The sequence below is a fragment of the Oncorhynchus tshawytscha genome, linkage group LG05 (genome assembly GCF_018296145.1).
Source record: "Oncorhynchus tshawytscha isolate Ot180627B linkage group LG05, Otsh_v2.0, whole genome shotgun sequence".
In the NCBI taxonomy this organism is placed as follows: domain Eukaryota; kingdom Metazoa; phylum Chordata; class Actinopteri; order Salmoniformes; family Salmonidae; genus Oncorhynchus; species Oncorhynchus tshawytscha.
In genome coordinates, this window is record NC_056433.1 from 9,727,529 (window position 1) to 9,741,677 (window position 14,149).

General features: G+C 41.0%; 1 long non-coding RNA gene across 1 annotated transcript; it reads left to right on the plus strand.

Moving 5' to 3' along the window:
- The first annotated feature begins 630 nt into the window (after positions 1-630).
- On the plus strand, positions 631-12,559 carry LOC121846592. Its single transcript, XR_006083515.1, has 3 exons — positions 631-929; positions 7,263-7,428; positions 12,380-12,559. It is a non-coding gene; the product is annotated as an uncharacterized LOC121846592 (long non-coding RNA).
- The last annotated feature ends 1,590 nt before the right edge of the window (positions 12,560-14,149 follow it).

The following is a 14,149-nucleotide window of genomic DNA, read 5'->3' on the forward strand; positions in this document are numbered from 1 at the left end:
TGCAATATATAAGACTTGTCAGTGGATATTCCGACAGCAGTTTAAGGGTTTTAGGTCACATTAACAGAGAGTTCTGGAAAATCGAAACAATGAAAAACAGAAAAAAATGTATGTAAAATCACCTGAGATGAAAATGGAAACTGTGAAACTTATAAAAATTCATGTAAAATCTCATGCGATGCAAATGGTCAATCAGAGTGTTTAATGTGTAGGCCACTGAGTGTACGTTCTGAACCTTGTTTGAGGTGTGTGGGTCACATGACCAAGGTGCTATTGAATTTCAAAAATTTCAATAAATAATTTAAAATAGTGCGAGATGAAAATCGACAGTTTTGAACGTTTTAGGAGTAATGGTTAAAGAGCTGAAATTTGAAAAAAATGAAATTTGAAAAATGTGATTTGTCACTGTGTTGATGGTCGTAAGGAAAACGACAGGCGAATATCCAACCTGAATCTGTCTTTACCACGGTTTTTGTTGTTCTGTGTGTGGAGACATTCAGGCTTACTATTAGCATATCACTATCCATTCCAGGGCTGATAAATGTACTCTCGTCACTGATACCATACAATTCTCTCCAACTACTGTCAATCATGAGAGCGTTCAAGAAAAGCACCATGGTTTATTTTTTTGTACCTCTGTTTCTCCCCAATTTCGTGGTACCCAATTGGTAGTTAGTCTTGTCCCATCGCTACAACTCTCGTACGGACTCCGGAAAGGCCATCACGCACTGTCAAGAACAGTGCGTGATCAGAGGTCTCGGCTGTTAAATTGCGCTGTCGCTATATGCAATTGCATATTCCCTCTCCGATAGAATTAATTGAAAAAAGCAGCAAAGACGCTTAATTCTGAACCCAAAGAATTAGCTTCGGTGTGTTCGTTCCTGGTCGAAATAAATTGTTTGTGTTATTCCCAAAGAAAAACGTCATAGGTAGGATATATATATATTTTACTTGTAGAAATAGGTAAATGCATAATTTGTGTAATTGTTTTAATGCCTCGAATGTGCTTTGTATTTAGCACATATGATGACAATGGCTAAACATTTGGAATTCAGGTTGAAATAAATATTTTAGACTATCTCGGGAAAGCGCATCTAGATTTGTAGATGTCAGTGATTTGGTTTCAAAATGCTGGATGGTTAAATCGAACTGACATGTCATATTTTATCCTGGTTAAAACTGACTCAATCTAGTGTGAACAATGGTTGTAATTTAACGTTTGCCATAGCAGTTTACATCGACAATGACCATGCAGTCTGTCCAATTTGCAAGGTATTGTATGGAGGTGAGTACTACGCAGTCGAGGGTTTCAACCAAAGGTGCACAGTATATACTCGCACTTTAGCCTACATTTGAATGCATGCATTTTAAATGAAGCATTCCATATATATGTTGTAGATTTTTGACATTCAAGAGAAAATGACAGTTGCTAGATTTGGACACCGAGGGTAGGTTGGGTGTGTTCTATCTCGGTGATGAAGCCTCGTACAGACAGACTCCCACCAATTGTTTGCGATACCGCAGATGAAGCCTCGTACAGACAGACTCCCACCAATTGTTTGCGATACCGCGGAAGTCCATGAATTACAATGTGACGCAATAAGCGCAGTTGCTGGGACCAGGGTGGTTTGCGTTGCATGCGTTGAACGAATTCATGTTGTAGATTTTTGACATTCAAGAGAAAATAACAGTTGCTAGATTTGGACACCGATGGTAGGTTGGGTGAATCCTATCTCGGATGCGTGTGGACACCGAGGGTAGGTTGGGTGTGTTCTATCTCGGTGATGAAGCCTCGTACAGACAGACTCCCACCAATTGTTTGCGATCCGGCGGAAGTCCATTAATTTCAATGTGACGCAATAAGCGCAGTTGCAACAAGTTGCTGGGACCAGGCTGGTTTGCGTTGCATGCGTAGAACGAATCCAACTCGTGAGCTAGTTTTCTGTGCAGTCACATAAACGGAAGTTGATGAACCAATCAAAGAAGATGAATATGTGTAGCTTTCGACATATGTTCATGGGATGGCTACAATATACCTTTTTGACTATTGGCTAAATCAAAATATATTTTAGATTCTTCAAAGTAGCCACCCTTTGCCTTGATGACAGCTTTGCACACTCTTGGCATTCTCTCAACCAGCTTCACGAGGTAGTCACCTGGAAAGCATTTCAATTAAACGGTGCAGCTTGTTAAACGTCAATTTGTGGAATTGATTTCCTCCTTAATGTGTTTGAGCCAATCAGTTGTGTTGTGACAAGCCAGGGGTGGTATACGAAGATGGTCTTTTGCCAAATAGGGCTAAATCCATGTTATAGCAAGAACAGGTTCAATAAGCAAAGAGAAATGACAGTCCATTACTTTAAGACATGAAGGTCAGTCAATGTGAAATTTTCAAGAACTTTGAAAGTTTCTTCAAGTGCAATCGCAAAAACTATCAAGCGCTGTGATGAAACTGGCCCTCACGAGGACCGCCACAGGAATGGAAAGCCCAGATTTACCTCTGCTGCAGAGGATAAATTAATTTGAGTTAACTGCATCTCAGATTGCAGCCCAAATAAATGCTTCACAGAGTTCATGTAACAGACACATCTTATCATCAATTGTTCAGAGGAGGCTGTGTGAATCAGTCCTTCATGGTTGAATTGCTGCAAAGAAACCACTACTAAAGGACACCAATAATAAGAGACTTGCTTGGGCCAAGGACCACGAGCAATGGACGTTAGACCGGTGAAAATCTGTCCTTTGGTCCGATGAGTCCAAATTTGAGATTTTTGGTACAAACTGTGGTGTCTGTGAGATGCAGAGTAGGTGAATGGATGATATCCGTATGTGTGGTTCCCACCGTGAAGCATGGAGGATGAAGTGTGATGGTGTAGGTGTTCTTTGCTGGTGTCACTGTCAGTGATATATTTAGAATTCAAGGAACACTTAACCAGCATGCCTACCACAGCATTATGCAGTGATACACCATCTCTTCTGGTTTGCGCTTAGTGGGAATATAATTTGTTTTTTAACAGAACAATGCCTCAACACACCTCCAGGCTGTGTAAGGGCTATTTGACCTAGAGTTATGGAGTGCTGCATCAGATCACCTGGCCTCTACAACCACCTGACCTCAACCCAATTGAGATGGTTTGGGATGAGTTGGACCACAGTATGAAGGAAAAGCAGCCAACAGGTGCTCAGCTTATGTGGGAACTCCTTCAAGACTGTTGGAAAGCATTCCAGGTGAAGCTGGTTGAGAGAATGCTAAGTGTGTGCAAAGTTGTCAAGGCAAAGGGTGGCTACTTTGAATATCTAAAATATATTTACATTTCGTTAACACCTTATTGGTTACTACATGATTCCATGTGTTAGTTGTCTTCACTATTATTCACCAATGTAGAAAATAGTAAAAAATAAAAAAAAACTCAAGAGTAGGTGTGTCCAAACTTTTGACTGGTTCTGTATATATTTTTTATTTATTTAACCAGGCAAGTTAGTTAAGAACAAATTCTTATTTACAATGACGGCCTAGGAACAGTGGATTAACTTAACTGCCTGTTCAGGGGCAGAACGACAGATTTGTACCTTGTCAGCTCAGGGATTTGAATTTACAACCTTCTGGTTACTAGCCCAACGCTCTAACCACTAGGCTACCCTGCCGCCCCAAATATATATATATATATCCATTGAATATAACTTAGAAATGCCTGATGAGCATACTTCAACTGTCACACTCAATGAGAACCCAAAATATAACCTTGTTTTTGTCAAATGTTTGTACATTTTGTAAATGTAAACAAACGCTGTATAGCGTCATAACATGGTTAAAACCAAAATGTTGATATCATGGATGGTCAATCCTTGTGTAGCAGTGTGATGTTGTTCCCCTAGATTATGCACCAAATTGCAAACAAGGACCAATTCAAATAGGCCAGGTCAAGAGGGGATGTTAATCATTTAATAATAATTCAGTGTATTTTTTAAATTACAGCTGCATAGCTAATGTTTTTCTTTGGTGTACAAACACTTTTTCATATCAATATTGAACATGTGATTGTAAAAGTTTTGTATATTTTGGTTTGGCCCATCGCGGGTTATCTGTATTTCCATACCCCCTTATTGTTCTTTTTTTGCCTGTCCTTCGGCTAGCAAGGTGCCTGAGAGTTAGGACTGCGCCAAGGGTTAAAATAATGTGTATTGCCTCTTCGTGTGCAGGGTAAATAAAAATAAACTAGCAGACCTTCCGTTGTGGCAGCGTCCTAATTAACAGTACACAACGCAGAATGAACCACGCTACACTTGCATCCATAGCGTTATCTATTAATCTGATAGTGTTTACATTTCTCCATTCCCATCCCTCAGCTTTTTACCAAAACAGAAGCGGGGCGTCGTTTTGTTATTGTTTCGTCTGAATGTCAAAAATCTACAACATGAATTCGTTCAACGCATGCAACGCAAACCACCCTGGTCCCAGATGCATAGTATCAAGATATCAAAGTGTCATCAACAAAAAGGTAAACAATAGGTTTAACGAGTGCACAGAGAATCAGGAAGCAAGTTCAGGGAGTGAGTGTTTTAATAAGATAAAACGGAACATAATACAAAACAAAAAACACTAACAGCACACAGACATGAAACAAACAATAACCACTGGGGAAGGAACCAAAGGGAGGGACATATATATAAGGAAGGTAATCTGGGAGTTGATATAGTCCAGGTGAGTCTGATGACCGCAGTTGTGACCGCAGTTGTGTGTAACGATGGTGACAGGGGTGCGCCATAACGAGCAGCCTGGTGACCTTGAGGCCAGTGAGGGAGCACGTGACAGTCTCCCCTCCCCGACGCACGGCTTCAACCGCAGGACGCTGACCAAAATGACGATCCCGGAGATCAGGAGTGGACCGGTCACCTCTGCTGAGGCGCAGAAACCCTGTCAAGCCGGCTGAGACGCAGGAGCATGGCGACCTAGAGCGCCGCAGAGAGAGCATACATAATGGTACCCCCTACCCGGCACGTTCGGCTCCAGCCGCAGGACACCAACCAAAAGGAGGATGCCGAGGATCAGGAGCGGACACTCCTGCTGATGCGCAGGAACCGGTCGCTGGCTGGTTCGCAGGAACCTGACAGACTGATTGAGGCACGGGAGCCTGGCGATCCGGCGAAGGCATGAGAGCCTGTAGCGGCTCCCGGACCGGACCTCATTCCCACCGAAAAAATAAACACTCCCTGATGCTTCTCCTAGGTGAGGCGTTATTCTGTAACGAGTGAGCTGAGAGTCGGTCAGCAAGTTCAGGGAGTGAGTGTTTTAATAAAATAAGCTGAACATAATACAAAGCAAGAAACACTAACAGCACGCAATAAGGTCTGTATAAGGAACCAAAGGGAATGACATAAGGGAGGTGATGGAATCCAAATGAGTCTGATGCGTCACGATGGTGACAGGTGTGCGCCATAACGAGCAGCCTGGTGACCTAGAGGCTGGAGAGGGTGCACACGTGACAATAGGCCTATAGAAAATGAAGCATGTGGCATTCACTGTTCACATGTAAATAGTACTTTTCAGTCGTGCTCAAAGCATGCCATTCCATGAGCACAACATTTATTTTTCAAATCGAACCAATGAGCCCAACCAGTCCTCCATATGACAACCAAATCATAAACAACAGAGTAGGGCTGGCTAATAAGTGGGGTCATACTCAGGGAAAACAATTTGGCTAATCTATACTTCCATATTTCCAAGTCCTAGTCTTGAAGATCAACGGGTATAGCATTTATTGGAATGTCTGAGGTTCTGATAGACTTTGTTTTTTATAATCACATGATTATATGTAGTAGAATAATCACATGATTATATGTAGTAGAAAGCGATGGGTTAGAAGAAGCCTACATAACCAACCCATGAAGTAAAATGTAACATCCATATATGACCAGCTATGTAAACTTTAACATTGATTTATCCTACAATAGATGTTGTTCAATTGGTAACATACATTTTAGTATTCTTCCAATGCATCTTAAGGGGAAAGTAATCTAAAAGTAACTATTACAATTTTGGACCGTTAACTAGTAACTAACGATTTACATTTAGAAAGTAACCTACCCAACTCTGCTGGTGGATGACAAGTTATCTTTCATTCTACAATGAGACTGAGAAAGCCTCTTGCCATCACCTTAACGAATGGCTTATTAAAATAAATGATATGGCTAAACTGCTATGGCCTATGGTTTGCAGCTGCTGCCTCACTCATACTGCTCTCCTTCTCTGCCCCTTGATGTGGTTGTCTCTCAGTTTGCGCCACTTCCTCTACAATCATCCTCTGCAAACTGTGAAATAAATATTCAAATGATTAACTAGTATTAAACACACACAGAGAAAAAAGCAAACAAAAACATTAGAAACCATTACACCAACCTTTCTCCAGGCAGCAGAAGTGTCAAGAATTACTGTATACTCTGACACACAAAGCATCAAACCCATAGGTTTTGATTGATCTGTGGCACATTGGTTGCACACTTTGTAAATAATACCATAAGGGAAAGTAGCATGTCTGTTTTGAGGACCTGACGCTGATGTCTTCCAGATGCATAGGAGTTTTGTTTTTCCGGAAGGGATGTCTAGCCTGCATTTTCCGCACCTAACACACATTTGCTTCGCTTTTCAACTAGCTCAAATCTAGCTAGTTGGAGTCTGTGTGTGTACTACTGTTTGTATCACCACAAGGTAAAGCAACGCACAAGTTGAAAATGTGCGGTACACAGAACGCAGCATCCCCAACGTACCATTGCAGACTGCTCCAATGACAATGAATGACTGAGTTTGATGCATCTGGTGGACATGAGGCTTGAGGAATGGGGATGCAAATGCTGAAATTTGTACTATTTCTTTAAACTGGGGGTGCCAATGTAACCGATGCGAAATGGCTAGCTAGTTAGCGGTGGTGCGCGCTAATAGCGTTTCAATCAGCGACGTCACTCGCTCTGAGACCTTGAAGTAGTTGTTCCCCTTAATCTGCAAGTGTCGTGTCTTTTGTGGAGCGATTGGTAACAATGCTTCGTGGGTGGCTGTTGTTGATGTGTGCAGAGGGTCCCTGGTTCGAGCACAGGTAGGGGCGAGGAGAGGGGCGGAAGCAATACTGTGACACCTAAATAGCCTACCACTGCGTTACATTTCATGCAGTATAAAAAAGCATTTCAACCTTTTCCTATTAAACTGTGTAAGGTATTTGATTTGCTATATTTCGTCCACTAACATTACATTGTTTCATTCTTGCTCACAGGTGAAAGAAATCATGCCTTTCGGTAACACCCACAAAAAGTTGAAGATGAACTACTCCGCGGAGCAGGAGTACCCCGACCTGAGCCAGCATAACAACCTGCGGGACAAGGAAACTCCAAGTGGATTTACAGTGGATGATGTCATTCAAACTGGGGTTGATAACCCAGGTAAATAGCCTTATACTTCATTCACATTATGCCTTATTCACATGACATCTGAGCAGTCTGTTACGTTTCACCGGATGTCATTTCAACGGGGACCCTCCGCAACGGAGTGGTATCGCAGCGCTCCTTGTGATTGAAGGCTTTCTATTCTGGTTAGAGCCAGTTTGCGCTGTTCTGTGAAGGGAGTAGTACACAGAATTTTATGAGATCTTCAGTTTCTTGGCAATTTCTCTAATGGAATAGCCTTCATTTCTCAGAACAAGAATAGACTAACGAGTTTCAGAAGAAAGTTATTTGTTTCTGGCCATTTTGAGCCTGTAATCGAACCCACAAATGCTGATGCACCAGATTCTCAGCTTTATTGCTTCTTTAATCAGAGCAACAGTTTTCAGCTGTGCTAACATAATTGCAAAAGGGTTTTCTAATGATCAATTAGCCTTTTAAAATGATAAACTTGAATTAACTAACACAACTTGCCATTGGAACACAGGAGTGATGGTTGCTGATATTGGACCTCTGTACTCCTATGTAGATATTCCATAAGTAATCAGCCGTTTCCAGCTACAGTAGTCATTTACAATACTAACAATGTCTACACTGTATTTATGATCAACTTGATGTTATTTTAATGGACAAAAATGTGCTTTTCTTTAAAAAACAAGGACATTTCTAAGTGACCCTAAACTTTTGAACGGTAGTGTATATTCATGAAATATACACACACAGTGATATATTAGACACAGTGATGATTTAAAGATTAAATTAAATAGACTGCATGGGTGATTTATTTTTATATGAATGTTGCCTCCCATTTTAGTTTATTGTGATGGTAATGCTCTGTAAGCTAGTTTGACTTGCTAGAAATTTAGAGAAACAAGTTGAGGAAAAAGTTACTAAACAAATCATGTTTTATTGTAACCTGAACAAAATGTTTCTCCTATATTGAATGTAATTTTTTTTTGTAATCTCCCAAAATACATCACGATGTGTATTTACGGGGCATTAGAATAGTAAAATACACAAGGTGCAATTTCAAAATTTGGTTGTGCATCAACAGTTTCTCTCCTGTTATGTCAATCACTGACAGTCACTCAAAGACCTGGCAGTGTGGTGCCAGGACAACAACCTCTACCTCAATGTGAGCAAGACAAAGGAGCTGATCGTGGACTACAGGAAAATGACATACCCAAATCTAACTGCCTGTAGCTCAGGACCTGAAGCAAGGATATGCATATTGTTGACACCATTTGAAAGGAAACACTTTTGAGGTTTGTGGAAATGTGAAAGGAATGTAGGAGAATATAACACATTAGATCTGATAAAAGATAATACAAAGAAAAAAACAACTTAAAAAAAAAAAATGTGAACAATTATCTTAGAAATGCAAGAGAAAGGCCAAAATTATTTATTCTAGCCCATGCGTAATTTAGATTTGCGTAATTTAGACTTTGGCCACTATATGTGCAAAGTTTTGGTGATCCAATGAACCATTGCATATCTATTCAAAATGTTGTATCAAGACTGCCCAAATGTGCCTAATTGGTTTATTCATACATTTCAGGTTCATAATTGTGTACTCTCCTCAAACAATAGCATGTTATCCTTTCACTGTAATAGCTACTGTAAATTAGACAGTGCAGTTAGATGACAAGAATTTAAGATTTCTGCCCATGTCAGACATGTCTATGTTCTGGGATTTTCTTTTGTTTCTTACAACCTCAGTCGAATCACATTAGCCTACGTTAGCTCAACCATCCCACGGACGGGACACCGATCCTGAAGAAGTCCCATTCACATCGACAGGGCTGTAGTGGAGCGGGTAAAACGTTTCAAGTTCCTTGGTGTACACATCACCAAGACAGTCGCAAAGAGGGCACAACAACACCTTTCCCCCCTCAGGAGACTGAAAAGATTTGGCATGGGTCCCCAGATCCTCAAAAAGTTCTGCAGCTGCACCATCAAGAGCATCCTGACCAGTTGCATCAATGCCTGGTATGGGAACTGCTCGGCATCTAACCATAAGGTGCTACAGAGGGTGGTGCGTATGGCCCAGTACATCATTGGGGCCAAGCTTCCTGACATCCAGGGCCTACAGTTGAAGTCGGAGGTTTACATACACTTAGGTTGGAGTCATTAAAACTAATTTTTCAACCACTCCACAAATTTCTTGTTAACAAGAAGTTTTTCCAAGTCCGTTAGGACATCTACTTTGTGCATGACACAAGTAATTTTTCCAACAATTGTTTACAAACAGATTATTTCCCTTATAATTCACTGTATCACAATTCCAGTGGGTCAGAAGTTTACATACACTAAGTTGACTGTGCCTTTTAAATGTCAGAAAATGATGTCTTGGATTTAGAAGCTTCTGATAGGCTAATTGACACCATTTGAGTCAATTGGAGGTGTACCTGTGGATGTATTTCAAGGCCTACCTTCAAACTTAGTGCCTCTTTGCTTGGCATCATGGGAAAATCAAAAGAAATCAGCCAAGACCTCCGAAAAAAAATGTAGACCTCCACAAGTACGCAAGTATAAACACCATGGGACCATGCAGCCGTCATATTGCTCAGGAAGGAAACACGTTCTGTCTCCTAGAGATGAATGTACATTCGTGCGAAAAGTGCTAATCAATCCCAGAACAACAGCAAAGGACCTTGTGAAGATGGTGGAGGAAACGGGTACAAAAGTATCTAAATCCACAGTAAAACGAGTCCTATATCAACATAACCTGAAAGGCCACTCAGCAAGGAAGAAGCCACTGCTCCAAAACCGACATAAAAAGCCAAACTACGGTTTGCAACTGCACATGGGGACAAAGAGCGTACTTTTTGGAGAAATGTCCTCTGGTCTGATGAAACAAAAAATAGAACTGTTTGGCCATAATGACCATCGTTATGTTTGGAGGAAAAAGGGGAGGCTTGCAAGCCGTAGAACACCATCCCAACCGTGAAGCACGGGGGTGGCAGCATCATGTTGTGGGGGTGCTTTGCTGCAGAAGGGACTGGTGCACTTCACAAAATAGATGGCACCTTGAGGGAGGAAAATTATGTGGATATATTGAAGCAACATCTCAAGACATCAGTCAGGAATTTAAAGCTTGGTTGAAAATGGATCTTCCAAACGGACAATGACCCCAAGCATACTTCCAAAGTTGTGGCAAAATGGCTTAAGTACAACAAAGTCAAGGTATTGGAGTGGCCATCACAAAGCCCTGACCTCAATCCCATAGACAATTTGTGGGCAGAACTGAAAAAGCGTGTAAGAGCAAGGAGGCCTGACTCAGTTACACTCAGTTACACCAGCTCTGTCAGGAGGAATGGGCCAAAATCCCCCAACTTATTATGGGACGCTTGTGGAAGGCTACCCGAAATGTTTGACCCAAGTTAAACAATTTAAAGGCAATGCTAATACTAATTGAGTGTATGTAAACTTCTGATGCACTGGGAATGTGATGAAAGAAATAGAAGCTGAAATAAATCATTCTCTCTACTATTATTCTCACATTTCATGTTCTTAAAATAAAGTGGTGATCCTAACTGACCTAAGACAGTGAATTTTTACTAGGATTAAATGTCAGGAATTGTGAATAACTAAGTTTAAATGTATTTGGCTAAGGTGTATGTAAACTTCTGACTTCATCTGTATATGCTAGGCGGTGTCAGAGCAAGGCCCCAAAAGATGTCAAAGACTCCAGTCACCCAAGTCATAGACTGTTCTCTCTGCTACCGCATGGCAAGCGGCACTGGAGTGCCAAATCTAGGACCAAAAGGCTCCTTAACAGATTCTACCCCCAAGCCATAAGACTACTGAACAATGTACAACATGTACAAATTAACTAGACTAACCTGTACCCCCGCACATTGACTCGGTACCGGTACCCCCTGTATATAGCCTCCACATTGACTCGGTACCGGTACCTCCTGTATATAGCCTCCACATTGACTCTGTACCGGTACCTCCTGTAAATAGCCTCCACATTGACTCTGTACCGGTACCTCCTGTATATAGCCTCCACATTGACTCGGTACCGGTACCCCTGTATATAGCCTCCACATTGACTCGGTACCGGTACCCCTGTATATAGCCTCCACATTGACTCTGTACTGGTACCCCCTGTATATAGCCTCCACATTGACTCGGTACCGGTACCCCTGTATATAGCCTCGTTATTGTTATTTTATTTGACTATTTGAACTTTAGTTTATTTAGTACATATTTTGTTCACTATTTCTTGAACTGTATTGTTGGTTAAGGGCTTGTAAGTAAGCATTTCACGGTAAGGTTTACACCTGTTGTATTCGGAGCATGTGACAAATACTATTTTATTTGATTTGATTAGCATGTCGCCTAACAATTTTTTAATTGGTAAATTAATCTAGCCAGCAATCTAAACTTGTAGTAATCATGGCCGAATAGCGATCGGGCACACAGGGTAGGTTTCCAGTTAATCTACCACCGGGGGGCCCCCATTGATTTTGTTAGTCACTCCCACTCAGATATCAGCCTTATGACATAACACTGGCTCTCTTGCGCACCTGCGGTCATATCATTCCCACGCTGTGTGTTAATAGTGTTGCCTTTTGTTATTATGTTTAACCCACTATTGTAGCCTATAACTTCATATCCAGTTTGTATACCGACCTTTACCCGTGCAACAATGAATGGTAAGATGGTATGGTAATGGTAAGATGGTATGGTAATGGTAAGATGGTATGGTAATGGTAAGATGGTATGGTAATGGTAAGATGGTATGGTAATGGTAAGATGGTATGGTAATGGTAAGATGGTATGGTAATGGTAAGATGGTATGGTAATGGTAAGATGGTATGGTAATGGTAAGAGGTTGCAGATTGATAATAGGCGATAGAAAAAAATTGTGCAATGCCATGATAGGTTTTTATAAAGATAGAATATTGACGACTGTACAAAATATGTTGTTGTTTTTTTACAGAGGAAGTGGGTGCGCTTGGACCCGACCTGGTGGCAGCAATGGTTAATCTATCGCCTGCAATGCAGGGCAGTCCCAAAACAGTACATGGGAAGTTTAGGCATAAACTGAAAATGCCAAAAATACCAGGCTTTGTGCGACGTCCACGGAGCCCCAAACCCAGAGTGGAGAGCAATCCTCCTCAAACAGGTACATTTAACTACAGTATTAATTGGTCAGAATTTGTCTTCAGCATTCTATCTGATGTGTGTATAATTTACTGAGTTTTCAGGAAACTATTCATACTCCTTGACTTATTCCACATTTTGTTGTGTTACTGCCTGAATTCAAAATTGCCTAAATATGTATTTATTTCTCACACATTACCCCATAATTACAAAATGGAATCTTGTTTTTGAAGAAGAAAAAAATCACATTTATTGAAAACGAAATACAGAAATATCTCATTTTACATAAGTATTCAAACCCCTGAGTCAATAGTGTCACGCCCTGGTCAAAGTATTTTGTGTTTATCTTTATGTATTTGGTCAGGCCAGGGTGTGGCATGGGGTTTTTGTAATTGTGGTGTGTTTGTCTTGGGGTTTTGGTGGTGGTATTGGGATTGTAGCTTAGTGGGTTGTCTAGCAAGGTCTATGGCTGTCTGGAGTGGTTCTCAATCAGAGGCAGGTGCTTATCGTTGTCTCTGATTGGGAACCATATTTAGGCAGCCATATTCTTTGAGTTTGTCGTGGGTGATTGTCCTTAGTGTCCTATGTGTACTCTTTGTTAGTTTGCACCAGATAGGCTGTTTCGGTTTCGTTTATTGTTTTTGTAAGTTCGTGTTTCTTTGTTATATTAAACATGGATCGCAATCGACACGCTGCAGTTTGGTCCGACTCTCCTTCATCACCACTATATGAAAACCGTTACAAATAGTTTGTAGAAGCGCCATTGTGTCAGCGATTAGGTGAATGGATAAGCGGAGTCAGGCGCAGGACACAGGTATGAGTAATCATCTGAATTTACTCAAAATGTAAGCAATGTTCCAACAAGGAAAAATACAAATATCCAGAGCACAAAGAACGAACCCACATGACAATGACAATCACTCACAAAACAGAAAGGGAAGCCAGAGGGTTAAATAAGGAACATTGATTATGGAATGGAAACCAGGTGTGTATAATGAAGACAAAACAAATGGAAAATGAAACATGGATTAAGGAATGGAAACCAGGTGTGTATAATGAAGACAAAACAAATGGAAAATGAAACATGGATCGGTGGTGACTAGAAAGCCGGTGACGTCGACCGCCGAATGCCGCCCCGAACAAGGAGAGGGGCCAACTTCGGCAGAAGTCGTGACACATTGGCAGCAATTCAATCTTTGAGTCTTTCTGGGTAAAACTCTAAGCGCTTTCCACTCCTGGACTGTGCAACATTTCCCCATTTATCTTTTTCAAAATTCTTCAAGCTCTGTCAAATTGGTTGTTGATAATTACTAGACAACCATTTTCAGGTCTTGCCATAGATTTTCAAGTAGATTTAAGTCAAAACTGTAACTCGGCCACTCAGGAACATTCACTGTCTACTTGGGAAGCAACACCAATGTAGATTTGGCCTTGTGTTTTAGGTTATTGTCCTGATGGAATTCATCTCCTAGTCTGGTGGAAAGCAGACTGAACCAGGTTTTCCTCTAGGATTTTGCCTGTGCTTAGTTCCATTCTGAAAAGCTCCCCAGTCCTTAACAATTACAAGCATACCCATAACATAAATAGTTAATGTCTGAAAACATAA